We start from the raw sequence: 24,755 nt of genomic DNA on the forward strand, positions 1-24,755 counted from the left end.
AGATGCATGAACTCAAATAGTATGGATAATTGTAGCTCTTCATGGAGATATTAACAAAACTATCATCAAATTATTGTACTTTTTAAAGGGGGGGTTGAATGCAGTAGCTGGCATTTAGTGTTAATTTTAACCAAATACAATGGAAAATAGACAATGGTGTCCTATATTGACAAATGTCTACTTTTTAATTTTATTAGTTATTTTATTTATTTACATGCCATATAATGATGTCCTATATTCAGAAATGTCTGTTTTTAATTTTATTAACTATTTATTTACATTCCAAAGGTTGCCCCTGTTCCTGCTGCCCCCCCCCATGAGTTCTTCCTCCCTTTCCTCCTCCCCTTTGCTTCTGAGAGGGTGCTTCCCCACCCAGCCACCCACTCCCACCTCACTGAGCTAGCAGCCCTCTTCCCTGAGGTTTTCACAGGACTCACCCAGTGTATTTCTTGAGTTAAGAAAGTATGTACAGACTTTCTGTGAGGACAACGCCTATATACTTACACTGTCCATGCCATCCGTTATGTATCCCTACATGCACATATACTTAATATGCTACATTGTAAATGCAGCACCAGTGCACTTGGGACATAGCAAATGGAGGGCTTAGTACCATTAAATAAACCGATAAGCATATGAGCTCATGCTCTGATGCCAGTCATGATCTGTACCGGCCCCCTCCAGACATCTGGAGTAAATAATGTAACATCCCTGAACCTCAACCCTCCTACCTACTAGTAGGAATTCTTTTTTTTTTTTGTTACATTTTTTAAATTAGGTATTTTCCTCATTTACATTTCCCAATGCTATCCCAAAAATCCCCATACCCACCCCCCCCCACACTCCTCTACCCATCCACTCCCCCTTTTTGGCCCTGGCGTTCCCCTGTACTGGGGCATATAAAGTTTGCAAGTCCAATGGGCCTCTCTTTCCAGTGATGGCCGACTGGGCCATCTTTTGATACATATGCAGCTAGAGTCAAGAGCTCCCTCCGGGGTACTGGTTAGTTCATGTTGTTGCACCTATAGGGTTGCAAATCTCTTTAATTAATTCTAAAGTCCTTTGCCATGCAAAATAGAATGCAAACTCATGCAAAAAAGTGAGGAGGACCATCTTGTTGTGGGACACCCAAATCTGGTCCTTTCTTCTAAATCGCAGCATCTTAAAATCTGTCCATGTGGATGGGAGAAAATACAATAACAACAACAACAACAACAACAACAACAACACCCTAAATATATAATACTTCACATGCATATTCAAAATTGGCATTGCGAAAACCCACCAGGCACCTTCTTGTATAATGTCCTTGTCCTTTCTACTTTTAGGTAACTGGGTTCACACTTCAACTTCTTTCCAAGACTCCTAATTGCATCATATGATACTAAGTAGAGACATCATCAAGAAAAAATTTAAATGCAATAATCGAAAATATGATATGTAGATGAGCAAGCAGAGAAACTAGAGATTTTTTTGTTGTTGTTGTTTAAATTACAGACTTCTGTGCGGCCGACTTAGCTGTCTTGCTTAGATGGAAAAAGGAGCTTAATGGAAAAATCACTTCTATACATTAAAAATCAAATTTGTGAAGATTTTATTAAGGGAAACCAAAACAACTTTCCATTTCTGGTTTTTAACATACAGCCAAGGGTCCCATTCTGACAAGTTAGGGGCAGGCAAGTGAAGGAGCCAACAGAGTTTTGAGGAAGAATATCCGTGATACAAAGGCAGACTTCAATTGGCTACTCAGGCTTAACTGCCGTGGGTCTCCAGCATGATCTCATGGGATACAGCTCATTAAGCGACTGTATGGAAACATAACAAAATTCATTTCATTTGAGCATTATCCATTTCACATTTCCACCCTCCTAAGTTAACCACAGTTCTTACTGTTCCATTAGAATAGGGGCATGCTCAAATTCAGAAATTATATAAATGAGCTCTCCAAATAAAACCTACATCCTATTTGGTTTCTAGTTCTGGGAGGAATTTTATATAACCCTGTGTTTTATCAGAACCGACTCTAAATACCTTTCAATGTGCATCCAATTACTCTGTGGATCCCTGAAAGGACAGTATGGTCTATATTGATGGGCACCGAGAGCAGCTTGTAAGGCTTCATGTACTTGTCTTTTATATTTTAGTTCTGGAAATTTTGCATGGCTCCATGCTCTAAGACAGAAAGAATATTCAGAAAGAGCTCACTATTTGCAACCCACACCAACTACATACAGATGCTATCAAAAAATTCATGACTAAAAAATACACTTGGGTCATAGTCACGATACCAAGATTATTTTAAAGTTTTATGCACTCTCAAGAGGTTGATACTGTGAAATAATAATCAGATTTGGGAATAATAAATGTGTTGAAAGATCTAATTTTTCAACCTCAAAAATTAGTAACACACGGAGCCTTGAGATAAAGGAAATGTCCTTATACTGGCACCATTGACAGAGAAACCTCAAGAAAGGATATTTGATAACCAACATAGAGCCTGGGTTTGCACGAACAGACAAGCCACAAAAGGTGGAGAGAGAGAGAAAAAAAAAATTACAATCAGATTTACATGGACCCTAAAGGATTGGGGGAAACTTTCTTGAAAGATGTGGCCATAATAAATAGTAGTCCAAAAGATAATCACAAACATATTATCAGACTATGATAAGGTATCTTTTCTATGTATGAATATATGTCCCCTTCCATGTGTGTGAGTGCATGTGTAATTATGTGTCCCTAATTGTGGAGGTCAGATGTCAAATTTTCCATCTTCAATATTAGGACAGGTCCCTTACTGAGCCTTGAACATGTGGATTCTGCAGACTAGCTAGCCAAGAAGTCCCAGGATGCTCTTGTCTCCATCTTTATAGGACTAGAATTACAGACACAAGCTACCAAGCCCCGATGCTATATGTTCAAACCAAACTGTTCTCTACTTGCACGGTAAACACTTAACCAAGTTACCTCCCCAGTCCCATCAGCTGTTTTCAAAAGTAGTTTTTCAGGAAGAAAATTTTATTATTAATCTGTCAAATGCAAGGCCACAAAGGTATGGCACTTTTGATGTATCCTAATGTCATAAGACATGTCATTTTATCATGTCTCTCTCTCTCTCTCTCTCTCTCTCTCTCTCTCTCTCTCTCTCTCTCTCTCTCTCACACACACACACACACACACACACACACACCTATCTACCTCTATCTATCTATCTATCTATCTATCTATCTATCTATCTATCATCTATCTATCTGTAGAAAGTAAACTATTTAACTTTTATTAACTAATATTGGAAGTTTTCAAAAATTGTAAGTTTTAATTAATTTACTATGAGTAAAGAAAAATTTCTAATCTGTAGCTGTTGTCTAACTACCTAAAGAGAATGCTTGATGTACCAACATAGGGAAATGCTAGGGTTGTGAGGCAGGAGTGAGTGAGTGGGTGGGGAGAACACTCTCATAGAAGCAGGGTGGAGGGTTTGCAGAGGGGAAACCAGGAAGGGAGATAACATTTGAAATGTAAATAAATAAAATAACCAATAAAGAATTAAATAAATAAATAAATAAATAAATAAATAAATAAATAAGTTTAAAAAAAAAAGACTTCTACTTAGCTATATGCCCTTAAGTTAAAAGTTGGCCAATCTTAAAAGATTACATCAGATACAAATAAATAATCGATGCTGGATTCAAAGTGGACTAACAAAAAAAGGACAGAGGAATTCTTTGAAGGAGATTATTACTACTGTGTCATGGCATTGAAAATCTCAGTCTGTCTAAGGTGACAATCTAGCTTGTACAACCTTCTTTTCTATGTGTCTATGAGACCATGTAAAGGTTATAGAAAACATTACTACAGAAGCCACTTTTGAAATATAGAGTTCATATGATTTTAGTCTTCATTGTACAATTTAAAATCTAGTCTGTTTTGTGTGTGTGTGTGTGTGTGTGTGTGTGTGTGTGTGTGTGTGTGTTTCCTCCTAATACAACCTCAGATCTCCCCCTCTGCCCTCAACATTGTTTTGAATCTATTTAAATCTGACTAGAGCCAAAATTTGGGATCTATTTCTTCAGGGTATTATAACTTGTGCTCAATTTGCTGATGTTGAAATGTCTCATATTCTACTGGGCACAAATATTCCAAACATTACTCACCAAAATTAAAGGAAAGTGGACCCTATTGGAATGGATTTACCCATTCAATCCAGTGCAGTCTAAGTTGACTGATTTCGTGCAGGAGTCTTAAGTTTAAACAAACTTTCCGTGGCAATCTATTTTCTGAAGACTTTTGCTTTGTTTGAATTCTTTTATAGAAGAACATTTTCCTCTGTGTGTTTATTCACACGGACAAATACAGGAAAAAGCCCACTTGCTCTCTGTGACCCTCGCGCTTAGCAACTATGACTTTTCTTAGCTCAAAGGTAATTCTTTATTTGAGAGGGCCTTATTTAGAACATGTGATAGGCATTCCGCATTTTCCAGTAGCCTCTGAACATTATAGAGTATTTATTTATATTGTGTAAAATTAGAGGAAATGAAGGGGTATGTATTTGAACTCGAAACTAATTCTCTTTCAGGAGAGGTTTCAGGCAATGTCACTTTAAGAAGTCATGGAAAAGAACTCAAATTACCGACATCTTAAACAATGTAGATTTCTGTTGCCTAACAATGAAATATATTATTCTGGTTTCTAAATAAGACCCAGGCTGTGGGTTGGGGACTATTTCTAAGAGTACATTTTGATCAATGTCTTATAAAACTAAGTCATGGGCAGCTATTTCTGTCAATTCAGCCCAAAGGTAAACTGCTTTTGTGGAAAAAAAATTAGTGTTCAAAGGAATTGAATGTATCTAATCTGATATCTCACTTGATGAGTATATTTTTTATATTGATCCTTCATAAAATAAAATCAGACACAGAATAGGTGAAATCTTCTATACTGTAAATGAGTCTTAAACGGAGACAGTGTTGATTGACGTGCATAAGATCTCTCATTCCCTTTGATGCTTAAACCATGACCATGTTATTTATCGAGCTCAAATATAAGCCCCATTGGAATAAACGCTGCTGAAAATGTACAAGCTTGAAGTCAGAAGGAAATGTTTATAAACAGCCAGCTAAATATTTGAGTGAAACACTGAAAAATAATGATTTTCAGTTCAAACCGAAATACTTCAGAGTGATAATACCCATGACTGTGAAGTCAGGCCTTAAAAGATATTCCACTGTGATGCCCACAAAAATTCCCATTACTAATACAATGGCAATAAATACATACCAAATCGATTTAAAATATCCCCACTCTCTGAAACAGTTAAGAAGAAAATCAGCAACCCAGCACGTTTAGGTAGAAAACAGGCTTGGGCTGCCTGCTGTTTAAAGTCTCAACTGAGCAGAACCTGTTTTCCAATAGCTTACTATAGACAAAGCTCTTGATGTGGAAAGGCATCTTAAATAACATTCTATATGTAATTTTCACAGATATTTCCTCAATACGTGTATTGCATTTTCTGAGCTCAGGAACTGCTTCTGAAGTACATAGCTTGAAACACAGCCAGTCACTTGGATGCATCCCAAAACATTAAATTCCACAATAGTGGTATTTTCAACATAGCTGAGTAATAATTTCTACTAATGCATTTAATTAAAATAATGAATAAGACCACATATTATATTAAAATATGATTTTAAATACTCCAGTGAATCCTCTCCTCTGTAAAAACTCCACAAAATATGAGTGGTCAACTCAGTAGATAGAAGCTTAACTTATTTTTCTTGAAGATATGGAAAGTAATTTCTATAGGTTAAAACACATATCCATTTTCTATTATAAATTACTCAGTCATACATTTAGTGCTTATATATGTTTGCAAGGATGCATATGTACTTATGGACTTATATAGATAGATCTAACAAAGTAATATTCATTTTGCTTTCTGTTGTGTGTTTATAGAAATGTCTTTTCTTCTCTCAATTTTCTTTGTTCTAAATATTCTTAGACAAACCCAAATAAGATGCAAAGGGTATGGAGATGGATGCCTTTGTACACTAACAGGTGTGTGTTGAGATATACTCTAACTGGGAGAACCCCACTGTAAGACACATTTCCATGTATAGTTATTATTTGACAACATAAACCTATCAGTTCAAAACTATGTGAAACAACTCCATTATGTAAGATGTATAATTTTTTATTTTGCAGTGTGTAGAATTAGCAAGGCTTCTTTATTATTTATTTTATATTTTTTTTGCCATGAGAAAGTACCTGCTTTTATCTGTCCTTCTTTAAGTTGAATATTGTTTTCAGCCCTATACCTGAAAAAAGTAAAGGAGATAGATAGATAGATAGATGGATAGATAGATAGATAGATAGATAGATAGATAGATAGATAGATAGATAGTAATAGAGTGACTAAGGGATTGGAAGCATTAGAGAGCACGGCCAGCATGCACTCACTTGATGAACAGAGAGGGCCTGAATGTATAATCTGTGGAATCATACAAAAAAAAAAAAAAAAAAAAAAAAAAAACCAAAAAGGATCCTAAAGGGAGAGAAGCGTGGAATAGTGCAGTTTAGGTATTTCGTTCTCAAACTCAATTAGAGGACGCTCGGCATGCTCTCCTTTGGAATCTGACTTTTGTTTTGGGTTTGCTACCCAAACAGTGCTGGAACTTTTGTAAGCCTCAAATTATTTTGAGAAACTTAATAAAAATGACAACAATCGTCTAATTGAGTAAAACATACGAAACACCCACAACTCCCTGCCACCACATAAATAGTAGGTGTATTTATGTCAAATGTCCGAGTGGCTGGGCCTCTCCCCATACCTGAGAAGACTATTAATGCAATTGGAGATTCTTACATTTTCTTCCTAGAAAACTCCATTCTATGTTCTTTAGGGAAGTTACTAAGAAACGTCCACTTAGCAAATGGGCTAGTGAGGCAGTTCCTTAACATAGCTACAGACCTACCAGTCTGGTTCCCATGTTTTCTTCTCACAGCTTGAATGTAGATTCTACGTATTCGTTTAATATTCAAATATCAGTTAAATGTATTTTATAATACTGTGCCCATTCTGTATAAACATGGGCCAAAGATATATTTGATATTCAATATAACTTGTTATATATTTGTAATGTATTCCTATAGAAACAAGTTTTATACTTTAAATGGTTGCACAACATAACTTGAAGATGGGTTGATCCTGTACAAATTGTTTTCCGTAATAAAGTCTTACAAAACTTAGGAACTTGTTCAAGTATTTAATGTAATACAAAAAAATATATGGATGTCTCCGGTAGAAATCTGGTGTGTCATACCTCATTAGTGGCATATCCGTACAGATCACAGTCAGGCCCCAGGGAATGGCTGAAATCTGTGTAGCAATATAACTGTCAAATTGACACAGGAATGGGTCTGTTGATATTAGCCTGGCTAATCATTTTGCTAATTGGACAGCCAGTCAGGCCACAGTGCCATGGGATCGCCTTTCCCTTTAACTACTCACACAGATGATGTTTGACTCAAATGCATTACTTTATATCAACACCCTGAATGGCTGTAAAAATACCACCACATGTGTGGCTGCCTCTTTTTAATACATGTCCTCCTCAATTTTCCCTATTACAATAGAGATTTTAACTAAAAAAAAAAAATTAAGGTTATTTAAAGGCTATCATTTAATTTTTTTAAAAAATGCAGCCAGAAGATTCAGGATGCCAATCCAGATGCCAGGGCAACTCCTAGGACAGCTTTCCATTTGTCTTCCCCACAGCAGACTCCTTCCGGTTAACCTGGCTATGGTTTGCTATAGGTGAGGCCCTGTGTCCTTTCTTTCTGTTACCTTCACAGGGTTCATGTGGCCTCTTCTTTCCTTCCAAGTCATGTTTAAAGTGTATCTGTTCTGCTTCTGCCTTTTAAGTTAGTTGCATTTGGGTATTTTTCACATACCTGATGAAAATGTAAATGTAGCGCAAGGTGTGTACAGTTTCAAGTAGGCTAAGTAGTCTATCCTTAAGCATTAGAGGCTCTGATGGTTGCCCACCCCTTCCTCTGATTCGTGGTTTGCATCTCCGAAATGAAAGTTTCAACACACTGTTACACTCACAATCACTGTGAGTAAACCATCTGCTAGATATTATTGCCAAACAAAAATCCCCACAAAAGGAAGCAATTTCGTTATGTGGTTTAGGGAAAGGACCGTGATCAACACACGTCTTCCTCATTCTTTGATTTTTCTGTGACAGCAGATACAGTAGATGTTGGCCTTGTTAGAATACAACAATTTGAAACTGGGCGTAGGACTTGATGCTAAGGTGTGTAAGAGCCCTAAAAAGAATGTTGTGGCAGAGTACTCCTTTAACCCCAGCACTCAGGAGAAGACGCAGCGGGATTTCTGAATTTGAGGCCAGCCTGGACTACAGAGTAAGTTCCAGGACAGCCAGAGATAAGAATTAAGTTTTCAAACATAAGGTTTTTTTCATAATGACTATATTATTGCATACTCTAGCAAATTATTCCATCTTGGGAATAAAACTACTGTAGAAATGTTGCTCTTAAAATTATCTGGTTTGTGAAGTGTTGATTAGAACTCTCAGCCCATTCGATGATTGAAATTTCCTCCATGTTATTTTGTAGTGACATGTTATTTTATTTTATTATTATTAATGTGTTTGCGTGTGCGTGTGTGTGTGTGTTGGTGCATGTAGGTATACATTTCCATGTAATTCTGGGCATGCGTGTATGTCACAGTGTATGTGTGAGATTCAGAGGACAACTTTTAGAAGTCATTTCTCTTTTTCCACCACATGAGTTTCAGGGTTTGAATTCATGTCATCAAGGTTGGTGCCAAGTAACCACTGAGCCATCTTGTCTGCCTTACAGTGAGAGTTTTAAACGCAAATAAAAATTTCCAACATGATACACGATCCACTGGAAATTAGGAAACAGAATACACTTAAACCTCATGCTTTTTTTTTCCATAAAATTAGTGGAAATAAAATCTCTCTGTATGTTTTGTATACTCTGTATCTCTTTGACACCATGGGAAAAAAAATCTATGGATATGAAAAAAATAAGTTATTTCAAAAAGCAGATCATTTTGAATATGTGCATTATGCTAAAGAAGACACATTAAAGTTTTTCTTTTAGGTTCTTTAATAGATAAGCAAACAGATGATTTCGTCTGACATAAGGTTTGCATGATTCATCTACATATATTCTCCATCTTATGTCTAATGCTTATTATGGGTTTTTCCCATGGCCCCGCCCCTGCAAAGCTTCCATTTCTTTCTTTGCCCAGCCACTTCTTTCTACTTGCAATGCTTCCCGGGTTCCCTGTGTGACTCTGGCTTCTTATCCAACCTCAATTCATTTCTCTCCAAAGAAAACCCTTGCTGTACCCCTCCCATCTCTCCCATGGAGGCTGTCAGCCTTTCCTTCCTCCTGTGTCTTAAAATTTAAAGAGCCCCTGGGAATTTCTTTCCATGAGATGATGGCTAATCTGTTGTCAACTGACACAGCTTAGAAGAAGGAGCCTCAGTTGAAAAATTGCCTCTACCAGAAGATTCCATGGACACTTTGATGGGGGCATTTTATCTTTTGTAAATAGGTGTGTGAGGATGAAGCCCACCGTTGGCAGAGCCATCTACAGGCAGATGGGCCTGAGCTGAATAAGAAACATAATTAACCAACCAGAAAGCACTGTTCCTCCATGGTCTCTGCTTTAGTTCCTGCCCTTAGGTGTCTGCTTGAATCCATGCCCTGGCTTCCTTTCATGAAGCACTGTAAACTGCAAGCTGAAATAAACATCTTTGATCCCAAAGTTGCTCTTGATTGGAATATTTTACTATAGCAAAAGAAGGCAAACAAGAACACACAGCCCTGCAAGGTAAGCTTATCGACATGCATGGTACAGTCACTGTGAACCTATGCGAACAGGATGCTCCATTTTTCCTACCAGTGCTATGAGTGCCTGATGCTCTTCTGCTCTTCTGTTCATTTGTTCAGTCAAAGGGAAAATTTTAAAGATGAGGACAAACAGGATCAAACCAAGTTCTATCCCTTTTCTGACCTCACTGGCTTTACAGGGCAATATATAGCACATGTTTATTTGGAGCTGAGATGAAAGGATGGACCATGTAGAGACTGCCATATCCAGGGATCCACCCCATAATCAGCATCCAAACGCTGACACCATTGCATACACTAGCAAGATTTTATTGAAAGGACCCAGATGTAGCTGTCTCTTGTGAGACTATGCCGGGGCCTAGCAAACACAGAAGTGGATGCTCACAGTCAGCTAATGGATGGATCATAGGGCTCCCAATGGAGGAGCTAGAGAAAGTAGCCAAGGAGCTAAAGGGATCTGCAACCCTATAGGTGGAACAACATTATGAACTAACCAGTACCCCGGAGCTCTTGACTCTAGCTGCATATATATCAAAAGATGGCCTAGTCGGCCATCACTGGAAAGAGAGGCCCATTGGACTTGCAAACTTTATATGCCCCAGTACAGGGGAACACCAGGGCCAAAAAGGGGGAGTGGGTGGGCAGGGGAGTGGGGGTGGGTGGATATGGGGGACTTTTGGTATAGCATTGGAAATGTAAATGAGCTAAATACCTAATAAAAAATGGAAAAAAATTGCTTTAAGTGGTAACCTATTTTTCATTTGTTTGTCTGTAATGTTAAGGGCCACTCACGTTATTTAAATCTAATGAAATCAACGGATAAGTACTGTGACTTTATAAAAATTACGGTTAGTGAAGGTTCCTGAGATATCATCAGATTTATTTAGGTAAATAAAATAAGCCAAATAATAGCAGCCAATAGGGAGAACGTTGCAGATTATTATCTTCTAAATAAAATATGGCCATGGAATCCATGCGATCACAGTGACTATGTATTATAGCACTGGGTCCAGTTAAGCCCTTCCAGGGTCAGAGACCTATGGGGCCCTACCACATTCTTTAGATCTGCTAGTGAACAACAAATTCTAGGAGAGGGAATAGCACAGCACCAAGTCATGCGAGGACTAGTGACCCATTAGGCACTTACAAGAAGATTCCAACATGGGATCATACAAGACTGCCTCGACTATTGATTCTGCAACAAAGTTCTAAACAAAACCAAAGCTAAACAAGCAAACACACTGGAGAGAGATATTTGTAGGGAAGGGAGGATGATGGGAGCAGGAGGCAAATGGGAAAGAGTGGGAGGGAGATTGTACAAAATATGCAGTGTACATCTTTGAAAGTGTAGAAAAACTAAATTTAGTAGAGGAAGGAATAGATTTGTCTGTGAGCGCCTCAGGTTGCCTGTAGATGGTATAAAATATTACAATCAGATGTGTTAAACAATGAAGCCCTGTTCAATTGCTTTGGGAGGTCTATAAGCAGAATATCTCTCTTTGAGGGCTGGGGACTGCCAGCACGGCTGCCATGGGGGTCTCAGTTCAACTCCCATCAGTGAAACAAAAAAGAAAAAAATAGGAAGAAAAAGCAGAACAATTACTCGACACACAAACAAATGAAAAGAACCCAGTCACTAGGGCTTCCGAGATCCTAACCAAACTAGATGTCACCTGCCTGTTCTGTGTTCAGTATGGCCCAGCGACACTGAGCCTTTGAATCTCATTGGCTGGCATGCTTATTCGGTATCTCATGCTTTGCTCTTGTTTATTACCACTCACATCTCAAAGCAAATGTCACTTATTCATCATATAGTCACATGTGTCTCTATAGATATTCATTATATAGACATATATGATCACTGCCTGTCGATCACTCCAGTTTACATGATCCCATTCCTCTCATTTATTTCATTCACTAACATCTGACATTATTTGTTTTATTTATACTAATTGGTCTAATGTAAAAGACAAAGATGAGATATCTCAAGCTATTAGAATCCTTAGAGTTTGAGGCTATTAAACCCTTGGTGCCTATAACTAACCACAGTGTACATTGAATAAAGTAGATTTCTAAATGAGCATCAATTCTTTTTTGTCTCTATGCCGCTAGAGAAAAAAATACATGCTAAAATTTAGTACAGGATACTTAGATAGTGTCTATAGCATGTGATTTCGTTCCAAGTTATATTCAGAGTCAGCCGCACGTCATCAATGATTTTGGCTAAATGGAAGTTGAAAAAGTAGAAAAATTTGTTTTTAGCACCTAATTTGAATTTGAAGGGAAGAAAGCACCATGCTGTGAACGGTCCCTCATCATTTCGTTGAAACTGATCTGATGTGGATTTAAGGTACATTAAAGGGGTTTGGAATTGAAGACAAGGGCCTGTAAAGATAATATATTATTCCAGCCTTCACTGCTTCCCTAAAAATTGAAATTGTGTTCCCCGCCATCCTCCTCTGGGAAGGACGGCTTACACCAGCCAGGCTTGCCTGCATTTGATTGTTCAGCTGTATATCAACCAGTGTGGGTTCAGCAGAGGTCTCCGCCATAACCCTCCAGGAACCCAAACCACCCAAACATCGTACGACAGGGATCAGGCTTCGGTTTAAGCGCTGCTCCCGACACACACGTGTGTTCCAGTCATTTAGGAAGGTGTGATTAAAAACCATTATGTGCCCTAACAGATGTGACCTTAAAGAATCTACTATGGTTTAAAAAAAAAAAAATAAAAAGGGGCACAAAGTATTGCATAGCAATAGTGGTTAGACTAACACCAGGAAAGTATTATAGGAGCTGAACCACACTGAACAACTTTCATTGATTACTACCTTCTGTTTCAAGAAAAATACCACGATGTTTAAGAATGAGATGCAATGTTCTTATCCCAGCCCCCTCTTCCCATCGCCCTAACTCTCATGGTTCTAATGAGGAAGAAATTGAACCCCACGGATGGTAGATTTTAAATCTTCTTCACTGAAGAGGAATTATTGGATTGCTACCATCTTCGTCTCTCTAGTCAAAGATAATTCAACCCATGTGCTATGAACATACAAAACAAACAAAATAAAACCATGGAGACCATTTAGAAAATGAAATCTCCTTGTTTTCAAATCTCCGATACACGCTAAAAGTCTGTTTAGTGATCTTAAGAAGTGAGTTAGTTATTTTGTTTTTCACCACATCAGTTCTGCTCTCGGGCACCCCTACTAATTCTCAGAATTCATGTAAGCATATCATAGTTTGTACATCTAATATCCCAACTGTACATTTATAAATCCCAACTACCATGTCAACAATGGTATTATACTGCAATGTACATGGTCAATGCAACAGCTCTGTATGTCTGAATCAACAATCTGTGCTGTTCATAAAGTTGGGCAGGATTTTCTGCTCATCTCACCAAGAATATTTTTTTGCATTCTTGATTTTATGTCATAGCTTTATGTCATTTATTTTTATTATTTTGTGTGTTTGTTTCTTTGTTTGTTTTGTCATGGAAAGGTATACCACAATATGTGTGGAGGTCAAAGAATATCTTGCGGGAATCTATTTTTCCTTCCCATCAGATGGGTCCTGGGGATTGGCCTCAGGATCAGAAGCCTATACAATGAGTACTTTTAGCCACTGAGTCATCTAGTCAACTGTCTAAGCCATTCTTTGAGTCTTGTACAAAAAAAAAAATAAAGTCTGTCAGCTTAAAACTGTGACTACTCAATGTACAGTCTGTAATGCCAGGTGTAAAATACTGAAAAATTATATGGGGGAAATGAGTCAGAGAGAAAGAACCATTGCTGTGTGAACACGAAGAACTGAGTTCAAATCCAGGCTCACAACTTTAAATAGCAGGCACGACTCAGAACATCTGTAAACCAAGGGCTCTGGTGAAGAGCAGAGACTAGAAGACCTCTGGGGGTTGATTGCTACCAGCCTAGCTACAAGTTCAGTGAGCTTCCTTATCTCAAGGGAAGAAAGGTATGATAGAGAAAGAATGTTAGATAACTTCTAGTCTTAGCATGCAGACACTCAACATATAAACACTTATAGACATAAGTGCATATCACACACATACACATGAACACACACATTCAAAACATATACATACACTATGTGTATATATAACAAATGCTTTAAAAAGTAAGTCAATTAGTTATATGATTGATTCATTTTAATAATGTTTGTTCTATTGAGACCAGAACATTCCTCCATTATCAAGTTGAAAAGACACCTGTGTTTTTAAACTTTAATATTATTTATATTTGATGTGCTTTCATGGTATTTATACATTTTTCAGTGATAGTATTATATAAAATTGTTTAACATTGGAAAAGATAGCTATAATTCTCTTATGTGGTAAAAACAGAAGCTTTAAGAGAACTAAACATATTATAGTTAATGTCTTACTATTCTTGCAATGTTTCGTTAAACTATTAACAGTTTAAAGAAACAGTCAAGTAGAAAGTAATTTATAATAAAATATGTTTAAAGTTAAAAAAATGTATTTATTTGGTTTCAATCGTACCCTGAATAACCGGTACATATAAAAGTATTCAATTCTGAAATTTAAATAGATGTGTTGCTTAAAATAAGCTCCATGAACATACTTGTCTGCATCTCCTGATTCCAACCAATTTAAAAATTACTTTAATGTTTGTAAAATAGGGGTCTGCTGCTATGGGTAATTGCAATGGCATGTAATGTAGGTTTAACATTATGGTGGGTTCCATGAAGTGGTATTGTAATCAAGAAACTAGAAAAGCACATCTCTTTATCCCTGCCTTAAGAAAGTCTCTCAAAATCTTAACAAACAATAGGGCAGAGTACGTGGATTTAGGTTCTCCATAACTTATAGCTTCTCTAAATATTAGTGTGTGCGAATGTGGATATGTATGAGTTGTGCAGTATGTGTGTATGTGTGTATGAGTGTATGCATGTGATGTATTTGTGTGTGCACACATGTGTGTCTTGTGTGGTATGTGGTACATATGTGTGTACATGAGTGTGTGCAAGTGCATGTGTACATATGAATGTATATGTGTTGTGTTGTATATGTGTATGTGTATATAGTGTGTGTGTATAGCTATCAGCAAAAATCAGAAGAAGGTGTTGGAGAACCCATAAGCTGAAGTTGCACACAGCTGTGGAGTTGGGACGCATGCAAGGGGGATGCTGAGGTCTGCACGCAGATCTTCTACAAGAGCAGCAAGTGTGCCTAACCACTGAGCCACATCACTAGTCCCAAGTCAATAATTCAGTAACTTCCACTCAGTTTGCTGTTCAATTGAATTAAAAATTCATAACAGATAATACAAGTTTTGGGAAAAACAAAAATTGTCATAGAGACAGGAAACTAAAGAATTGCTGCTGAATCAATGGGTCCAAGAAGACAATCTCTAGGATGTTAGGATCCTGGACACAGAAACCCAGTAAACCCCAGTGGATGCTGACAAAGTGTCAGGAAATCAACAAACCCTGCTGACAAAGACGTTCTAAGTATGAAGCATGCGTGTACAGTGGCTAAATGTGATTCAGAATCATGTGAAGTTTTATTTGTTATGGTTGTTGTTGCTGTTGCCGTTGATTTGATGTGCTCTGTGTTTGAGATAGGGTCTTACTTCATAGCTCCGGCTGTCCTAGAACTCACTAAATAGACAAGGCTGGCCTCAAACCTCACAAGGGACTGCCTGCATCTGCCCCACTGAGCGTTAGGATTTGAGCTATGCTTCACAGGACAGCATGATGCTAAGATTTCTGTGATATAAGGAGTGTTTTGTGGGGTTAGATATACAGTTCTGTAGCTAAGAGAACTCACTGTTCTTGCTCAGTGTCTTTTTCATTTCTTGTGCTTTCCCTCCTAAATGTTATGTTCCCTTCTTATCAAAAGGACCAAGAGGAATATTTTATTAAATCCAATAGCTTCAGGAAAGCTAACAGATCACTGAGGTGTCTTCTAGGTAAGACCCAGTGCATACCATCAGAGAATGAATTCCTACGTAGCCAGGTTAAACTTAATACCTTCCAAGTTTATGTCTTCAGTGTTCTCTGTTGACAGTGTCTGGATAAAGGTGTCATTGTGGGTCTCGCTGTATTTCCTGCCCTGGGCAAATATACTAGTCTAATTCAAAGCACTCGTTTTGAGTAAAAAGTAATTCATTTTCAATGTATGCATGTGAATGTTTGCTTGCATGTTCGCAGGTGTGTATATCAGAGATGATAGTTCTTGTTTGGCAACTTTAAAGGTTATTTAAAAAATTCAGGTTTGAAGCCTATTACAACTTAGTTTGGAAGGTACTGTTTGGTCATACTTTACAGGACTTACGTCTACAGTGGTTCCTTATAAATAAAATATTTAACAGTCATGAATGGATCAGATATCGGACCTCAAATGATTTTTCTCTTCAAGTAAACAAATTGAACTTATTATATTTCATGCATTTTGAGGTAACAAATGACTTCGTGGGATATAACAGGAAACCAAGCTAATTTCCCATCAGTTGCTCTGTTGAAGATTGTCCTACTGTAATATCTTGTAATATTTTCATTGGGGGGGGGCATTTGGGTTTATTTTAGCAGAAATTTGGAGTAGAAGTATTCCACTCTGACATGATCATTCATTTCTGTCTCAGGACCTAGGTAGATTTTAATAGATGGGATGAGAGAAAGGACTGTTTTTGTCTCTCAAGGAATTGCTAAACCAGATGTGGTAAAATGAGGGGGAGGCTTTTAGATTTTAGCTGAAAAGCACTATCTAGACAGACTAAAAAACCAACAAACTGACATCAAATCAGTAGCTAAGCCAGATAGCAGTGGGTATGTCTGAATCCACCGCTGGTCAGCTAGTTACAACTCTCCGAGGTTACTTTTCCAGGTCACTTCTTATTGTGTATTTGTGGAGGATTTGTGGTCCAAGCAAGCAGATGACCATCTGTTTCTACATCAAAGGCATCCATCTCCAAAGTTGCTCACTGAAAACGGGGTCAAGGTTGGATTTAGTTCTGCAAAGCCACACAAAATGAACTGCTGGTTTTAATACATTTCAAGTTTTAAAATAGTTTAGTCTGTACGATATTTGTGTATAAAACAAAAATACTAGATTCATGGTATTATAATTAGTTCCTCTGGATCATCATATTTCATATTTGACTCTTGACAAAGGAAAAAAGCTACAACGTCACCCTTCAAAGATGATCTCTAAAGCCTTCTTTTTCTGTTTCAGTAGATTTTAAAGTGATAATAACATTGACTTATAATGACCTTGATATTAACAACAAAACATATTTTACAATAAGATGTTTATAAATGAATATTGTTTGTCTGGATAATAGGAGAGCCTTCTTTAACTCTGAGGTTTTTCAAATTATCATTTACTCAAGGTTTATATTAAAATCGAAAACATCAAAACTAAGACACTTGTCTAACCACCTATCCTCTTCAAAGATGCATAAACACCAGAACTTCCACTGGATTCCAAAAGAGGGCAGTGGAAGTCCACAGATGTGTTCAATGGTGTTGCTGGGGGGAAAATATTCCCTGAAAGAAAAGTTTTCTGAAGAGTAACATGTATTAATCCAGCTACTTAAGGAAATGAGAATTATGGCACTTAATTAAAGAGTATTGACGCCATCTGAAATACCACCTCCCAACCGCCACATTTTGTATTCATTAATGATAAAAAGATATAGATCAGGGACTAGTCAAGGCAATCTTCTTATAAGGGTCAATGACTTATCTCTCTTTCACGATAATCTTACAAAATTATCCTTAAATAAAAAGCTAGTGAGCAAAATAAGAGAATTTTATGTGGCGATGTTTGCATTCATTATCTCGTTCACAAAGAGAAATGTTGCTAAATATTTCCTAAAAGCTCATACTCCTAGGGATACATTTTTTTTTCTCTTTTAATTAAATGATTTTAAACCTATAATTTTAAAAGAGAGCAGATCTCTAGTTGCTGTTACATTTTTGCCAGTGATATTCAGCCAGGGTTTGAATTTTATAGCGCACATGAACAGAAATAGATAAAATAGTAAGTGACCAGTTGTCCACTTTTGATAAAGTTCTTGCTTTTTGAATATATGCATACATTACATTTGAAACTGAAAGTTTCCCCAAGACAGATACAACTTGTTTAAAATAGAAACCTTAACTTAATTTGTAGAATAATATAGCTAAAATGTCTATTTATGAAAATTTTTTTACTGGGTCTTTCTTTGTCAGATCCCTTATTCATGTCTTCTTTTTATTTGATGTTTTCATTTGTTCCCTGTATTTTTTTTTCCTCTGCAGACTTCAAAACATGTTTAGTAATGGAAATAAATGCACATCATGTCATTTGGATCTCTTCTGGAATTGATGCTGCTACAAAATACAGCTTTTTCTTACATTTGAATTAAATTACTGCCTCCATGCTTTTGAAAAGTTACAATATAACATTTTTATTTCAATTCTCCATTTCTTTTGTACTTGTAGAGCATTAGACACCAGTGGGTTAATCATGTAAGAAATATAAGCAGCCATTAGGAATATATCCCAATGAATCAGACTTTTCTTCCCAAAGACATGCTATTGCCCTGTCTACACATCTTCCTCCCATTTCAAATACAAGTACATAAAATAGGTGTCTATCTCACTTACAAATGTGTGTGTATATTTCATATTAAAATTATATATTTTACATGTGCTGTATGTACACATATCCCCAACAAGTTTTAGTAATATATATTGTGGACTCCTCCAAGTCTTCGTCCCTTCACTATGTAATTTTTAACTGACTATCCATCAGTCTAGCATCTGGACTCAGCATTATTCATTTATTCTTCCCTGTAAATGAATGATATAACTGAAACTATTGTAGGCAAGAGATTGAAAATCCATCCAAAGCGAAAAGCGTTCTTTGATAGCCACTCAACATCCTTTGACTCGTTACCCTGACTTGTTAAATGAGGTTTATGACCAGCCTACACAACGGGCGAGTGACTACTAAAAGTGGTGTTCTGTGAGAAGGCAAATACTGACGCTATGGTTTTAAGGATGAGATCTGCATTTCATTGATGAGATTTTAGGAGCAGGAACAAGGTAGAGGATGGTACTCTTGATTCTGAAAGTCCCTACTGCTCATGATGCTTTGTTTTTGACCAGGTTTTGCCCTGGAAAGTCACAGAGGGGTCAGAATGATGCCATTTCCCGCCATGGTCAGATTCTCTGAACTATTTGCAAATTCTGATTTTTGCACCTATATAAAAGACAAAGTTATACTAACTCTGTCATTATACATATCATAAGCATACATTGAGTAACCACACTTAAATTTCAGCTACAAGATAATGAAGAACTTGTCAGAGTTGGTGAGAGCTGATATTAAAGGAAAGCTAATGTCATGGGAAATTATGTATTAAAGCTTAGGTAGAAAGGGCTCAGCTTTCTGCCTTATCCTGCCGAAGTCACTTTTAACCACCTCTTAGTTCCACACCCAGATAATACCCTTTGCAAACCTTCTAGAAACAACTATGTATTTGATAACATGCACAGATGAGCATAAGATTAATTGAATATACCTGTTACTCCTATGTATATATATTTAACATACTCTCTTTATTGAGATTACATATATGCCTGTGTGTATATGTATATATAAATGTTATATATCATGTATTTTATTATGTAATTTATATAATATAATATAATGTGCATAATATATTTAACTCTATTATATGTTATATGTAATATAATTTATATAATATATTTAAATATTATAATTTACATTACATATTATATAATTTATATGTTACATAAAATAATATAATACTTTTCATTGGCAGACTAAAATTGTCTGGAACCAGAAACAGAAGTCAGAGAAGTAGTATTCTAATATCATGTATGAGGAAACAGGAATGGCTGAGGTACTGATGAGATATTGCTGAACGTCAGCCACACATGCATAGGAAGATGAGAATTAAACCCAGGTCCTCAGGACAAACACTAGTGTACACTCCCACTCCATCACCCATCATAGTTTAATATGTTTTTCAGCTTAAATCTATCTACAAATAATAATATTTTAAATGATATGCAAATATATAATATTATCTGTACAAATAGTCACACAAAACACATCCGTATGCACAATTGTAAGTGACTATTCTAAGAATTCGATATTTTTTTACACTTGGGCTTTGAGATTTTTTTTTTTTTAAACAAAAATAATTTGGTGTCTCCTTTCTCACAGTCAAGTAAATGAAAACATGATTACACATTTGAATTTCACAGGTTTCCCATTTCATACTTGGAGTCAGGCTGTGTGTTTTGTTTTGTTTTGTTTCTGTTTTCTTTTTTACAACATTAAACACTGTTAAATTTGCCCTGAAATTGCTGCTCCATTCTAGAATGGCATCTACTTATGGAAAGTCACTTTCTGAAATGAGCAGGGGAGACTTTTCTTCCCCAAGGATTCTAAATCCAAGTTGAACCCGAATCTGGACAACTCAGCAGATAAGTGTTGGCTTGAATGAAGTGGATCACGGGTTTGTCTAAAACCGGAAGCAGCCTATGCCTGCTTGAGACTGCCCTCTCAACCAGAGCTGCAATGCAGGTTCTGCTGACACCCGCTAGGGTCTTATACCAAGGTCTATGCTACCTTCTTTCTGCTTCTGATTGACACGGAATGCTTACCCTGGATGCAGATGTTTACCCACAGGAGGCTTTGTCGGAGGGAGGGCAAGCATAGTCTCTCATATGCTGGTATCAGAGTGAGGGAGTGCTGGAACCTGAGTTGCAGAGCTTGCTGAAGGCGTTCATTATAGTGAAAACCCAAAGTGGGATGGAGAGCCACCTGAGAATGTCAGAAGTTCAGTAGGAAGAGTAGCTCCAGGTGATCCCTCTTGATGAGCACCAAGCAAAGGACAAACAAACAAAAGCCCAGTAGAGGATCAGATTAGTGGGGGCTTGGAGGCTAGATTCTTAGTCTCTATGTAAGAAATGTTGGAGGCCATGATAATGCTAACTTAGAGATTTTTTTTTAAGGAGTATGTGAGAAGGGCCAGACCATGATGGGTCATACCACCCTGTGCTAGTGGTCCTTGGTGCTATAAGAAAGCAGGCTGAGCAAGCCACAAGGAGCAAGCAAGTAAGCAGCACCCCTCCATGGTCTCTACATCAGGTTCTATCTCCAGGTTCCTGCCCTGACTTCTTAGCCTGACTTTCTTCCATGGTGAACCTTGATATTTGGAAAAGTAAGTGAAACAAACCTTTTCCTCCACAAATTGCCTTTGGTCACAGCATTCATCACAGAACCAGGAACCCTAAGATAAGAATGTTATTCTCTGTTTCCTCCTAAGCCAACAGTGCAAACCCTGGGCTCATTTAGTTCTCAGATGACACCGCGTAGTAACTGGCACACCTTGGAGTAGGAGGCTATTGGTCTGTTGGTTCAGATGTCAGGAGTGCCTACAAATATTCTGCAAGGATACAGAAAGTTGCTTCTATAGAGGTCAGCTAGACCCCCCACATGTTACATTATCTGAGACACCATAGAATGACAGCCACCTAACTGTAAGCTGGTGTTGAAGTGGGAATGTGTGTCCTTAAAGAAGGATGCTGCCTCGGAATATGAGTTACCAGAGTTGCGATACAATAATCACAAGCTTTAGGTTATCCTTTCTAAGCTCTACCTTTCCTCTGACGTCTCCAGATGCTGTCAATCATTATGAAAACCTGTTGTCTTAAATATGGCTGCCGAAATCAAGTGTCAAGTTAAACAGGACAGATATCTAAATTACACATCTCAACCCATTCACAACCTACCCATAACAAGGCAGTGCTTCCGTGTACAGAACTAGTCATCATTAAAATGTCATTTTAAAGAGTTTGCTATGAGATAGGAGGGATGCCTCGGGTGTAAGAATGCTTATTGCTTTTGCAGAGAACCTCAGGTGGTTAGTTACTCTCACTTACAGGAGTAGGCCCAACCACCCATAACTCCAGTTCCAGGGGATGCTATGCTCCTTCTGGCCTCTGCATGCACATGATGCACATATATACACTCTGGCATCCTCCCCCAAACTAGCTAAGCTTATCCCTTATTTCTTTATTATGATGTCTTTTAAAACTTTATTTTTGACAATTACATACATGATTATAGTATATTTATGACCCTGTGTTTTATAATTCCCCTTTCATGTCTTTTAAGCAGCTCTCAACTAGTCCCCCTCCTACTTGCATGATATGTGTGTGCGCGAGAGTGTCCACACGTGCATGCGTGTGCTCATCCGTGCGTGTGCTTTTGCACGCACACTTGAGTGCATGCATGTAAGGGCAGGTGTTGTGAATTCACAAGGGCACCGATCCTGTCATGCGCAGAAGGCAGCATGCTATAGTGTTCCTCCTCACCCTTCATCTCCTTCAGCCTTTCTTCTTCCTCTTCTATGAGATCTGCCAAGCCTTGGAGGGGTGATACAGATGCCTCCCTTAAATGTTTGTCTTAATGACAAAATTTAAACAAAGGACTTGAACACAAAATGTAAACAAGTCAATAGAGAAAGCAACAGACATTTCAAATTAGGAAATGACCAAAATTAGCTGTCAAACTTAAACATTCATGTGTCTGATAACGAAACGTTTGTTTGCTTGCTTGCTTTTGCCTTTTGGTTGTTGTTTTTTGTTTTTTGTTTTTTTAATTTCCCCTTTCTCCTCTCTTTTAAGGGAGCATATTGAAAAATGTATGAAAAAAAGCATTTGTCAGAGCTACACTGCGTTCCTCATTAGGGGCTTTCTTCTCCTGGAAAGCTTTCGGGACCTCTCTGAAACAGACATTGTGGGGTGTGAAACTGTCAAATGCAGACAAAAGGCTTCCAAGGGGCCTAGCCTTGCGTTAGAAGGCGCTTGTTTTCTGTCTCAGAATGGAGCTTGCCTGTGATGAAGTCTGTTTTTTCTAAAACTTGGCAACAGCTGACTGGTGAGGTTCGGTCTTGGCCGGAAGTCTTAGCTACAGCGGTGGCAAGGGTTAATATGAAACCCACCACAGCATTTTGCACCGTCTCCCAGGAGAGCTCGCAATGGATTTCCACTGCCACTGGACATAATGGCTCGCAGCTGCAGCAACCCATGGCAACACTTGATATTCCCGTCGCTAGCAGACCAGGCCCTTTGGTAGAAATGAAACAATCGCTGGTACTGGGCTGAGTATTGTAGCTGGGGTCAGAGTTCCTAAGCCACAACCTAAAATGACCTTTCAGTCCAAACCTAACTTTCCCAGCTTTTGGGTGGATCCCTTATCTAGCCAGTCAGCCTGTGAGCCAGTCAACCCATCACCTGTTTAGTTTGACAAACTGAGGATAGAACTTAGGATCTCACACACGCTAGGCCAGGTTTCTACTAGCAAATTGGATCACCAGCCAACCTTTCTTTTCCAGAGTCTTACTAGGTTTCCTAGGCTACCCTACCACTCACTCTAGTCCAGGAAGAACTAGACGTCACAGTCTTCTGGTCTTAGTCTCCTGAGTGGCTGGGTTCCAAACCTTGAACACCAGTCTCACTCTTATCTCTCCTGTGTATGAAAAGGGCACGTTGGCAGGCATGTATAAAGGTTAAAGACAAAATCAAAACAAACAGACAAACAACAACAAACAAAAAAACAAACAACCAAAAAAACAAGTGATGTGCTTCAGGGAAATTGATAGTTTTATGTAAATGGAATTTATTTCTGTCTTCCAGAATTTGGCTTTATTCTTTTAGAGCTGTAGTATAACTGGCAAAATACATTAAATACATGATTTAAATTCACCAAAAGTCTACTCTCAGCACATCAAAGGCTCTGTGCTAAAACCAAACCAAACCAAACCAAACTAAACAACAGCAACAACAACAACAACAACAACAACAACCTCACTATTGGAGATATTATTCTCCTAGGAATAAACTCTGACCCTCTGAAACAAATGGAATAGATGGAATCAACTAAAGAGACATATAAACCATCCATCCTTCTAAGAACCTCTCTTTGTCCCTCTCTGTCTCTCTTCTGTCTCTGTCTGTCTGTCTGTCTGTCTCTGTCTCTCTCTCTGTCTCTCTCTCTGTCTCTCTCTCTGTTTCTCTCTCTCTCTCTCTCTCTCTCTCACTGGTCTCCCCCCATACCTTTTATTGAGAATAGATTCTCTTTTCTCAAAATATCTTCTGATTATAGCTTCCCCTTTTATCCATACTTACAGTGTCTCTCATAAAAATAGAGCAGGGTTCTAAGAGATAACAATAAAATATAAACATAAAATATACGATAAAACAAAAACTATCGTATCAAAGTTGGACAAGACAAACCAACAGAAAGAGAAGATCCCTAGAGAAGGCACCAGAATCAGAGACGCACTTGTTGGCACACTTAGGAATCCTGCAAAAATACTAAACTGAAAGTCTTAATACCCCTGTGGAGGGCTGTGCCAACCCGCGCGGGCCCTGGGTTTGCTGCTTCTCTCTCCATGAGCTCCTGTGAGCTTGGCTCAGTCGATTTAGAGGGTCTTGTTTCTTGATTTTCTCCATCCTTTGTGGCTATTACACTCTTCCCACATCCCTCTCCACAGATTCTCAAGCAGATCCCACAATACCTGTACTATTCAGCTAACATATATACATGTACACATACACACACACATATGCATACATACATATACATATGCATATGCATATACATATACATCATATACATATACATATGCCATCTAGTTATTCTCACTGCCCATTGTTCTGCCACATTATATACTCACTAGACAATCTTGTTTAAAACTGAAAATTTACCAGGCACAGGACATGGTGTATGCTTACATCATTATTTGAGAGATCGAGACACAATGGCATCATTTATA

General features: G+C 37.8%; 1 long non-coding RNA gene across 4 annotated transcripts; it reads right to left on the reverse strand.

The window, feature by feature from the left end:
• Positions 1-1,566: 1,566 nt before the first annotated feature.
• Positions 1,567-23,325, reverse strand: Gm30219. 4 transcript variants are annotated; one of them, XR_001780139.1, is made up of 4 exons: positions 23,300-23,325; positions 20,575-20,782; positions 2,032-2,172; positions 1,567-1,805 (listed from the first exon to the last, which is right to left on the reverse strand). It is a non-coding gene; the product is annotated as a predicted gene, 30219 (long non-coding RNA). The 4 variants fall into 4 exon arrangements; XR_389110.1 differs by lacking the exon at positions 2,032-2,172 and having other exon boundaries at positions 1,641-1,805; XR_389112.1 differs by lacking the exons at positions 2,032-2,172; positions 23,300-23,325 and adding an exon at positions 22,920-22,967 and having other exon boundaries at positions 1,641-1,805.
• Positions 23,326-24,755: the final 1,430 nt, after the last annotated feature.

This window comes from Mus musculus, chromosome 11 (genome assembly GCF_000001635.26).
Source record: "Mus musculus strain C57BL/6J chromosome 11, GRCm38.p6 C57BL/6J".
Lineage (NCBI taxonomy): Eukaryota > Metazoa > Chordata > Mammalia > Rodentia > Muridae > Mus > Mus musculus.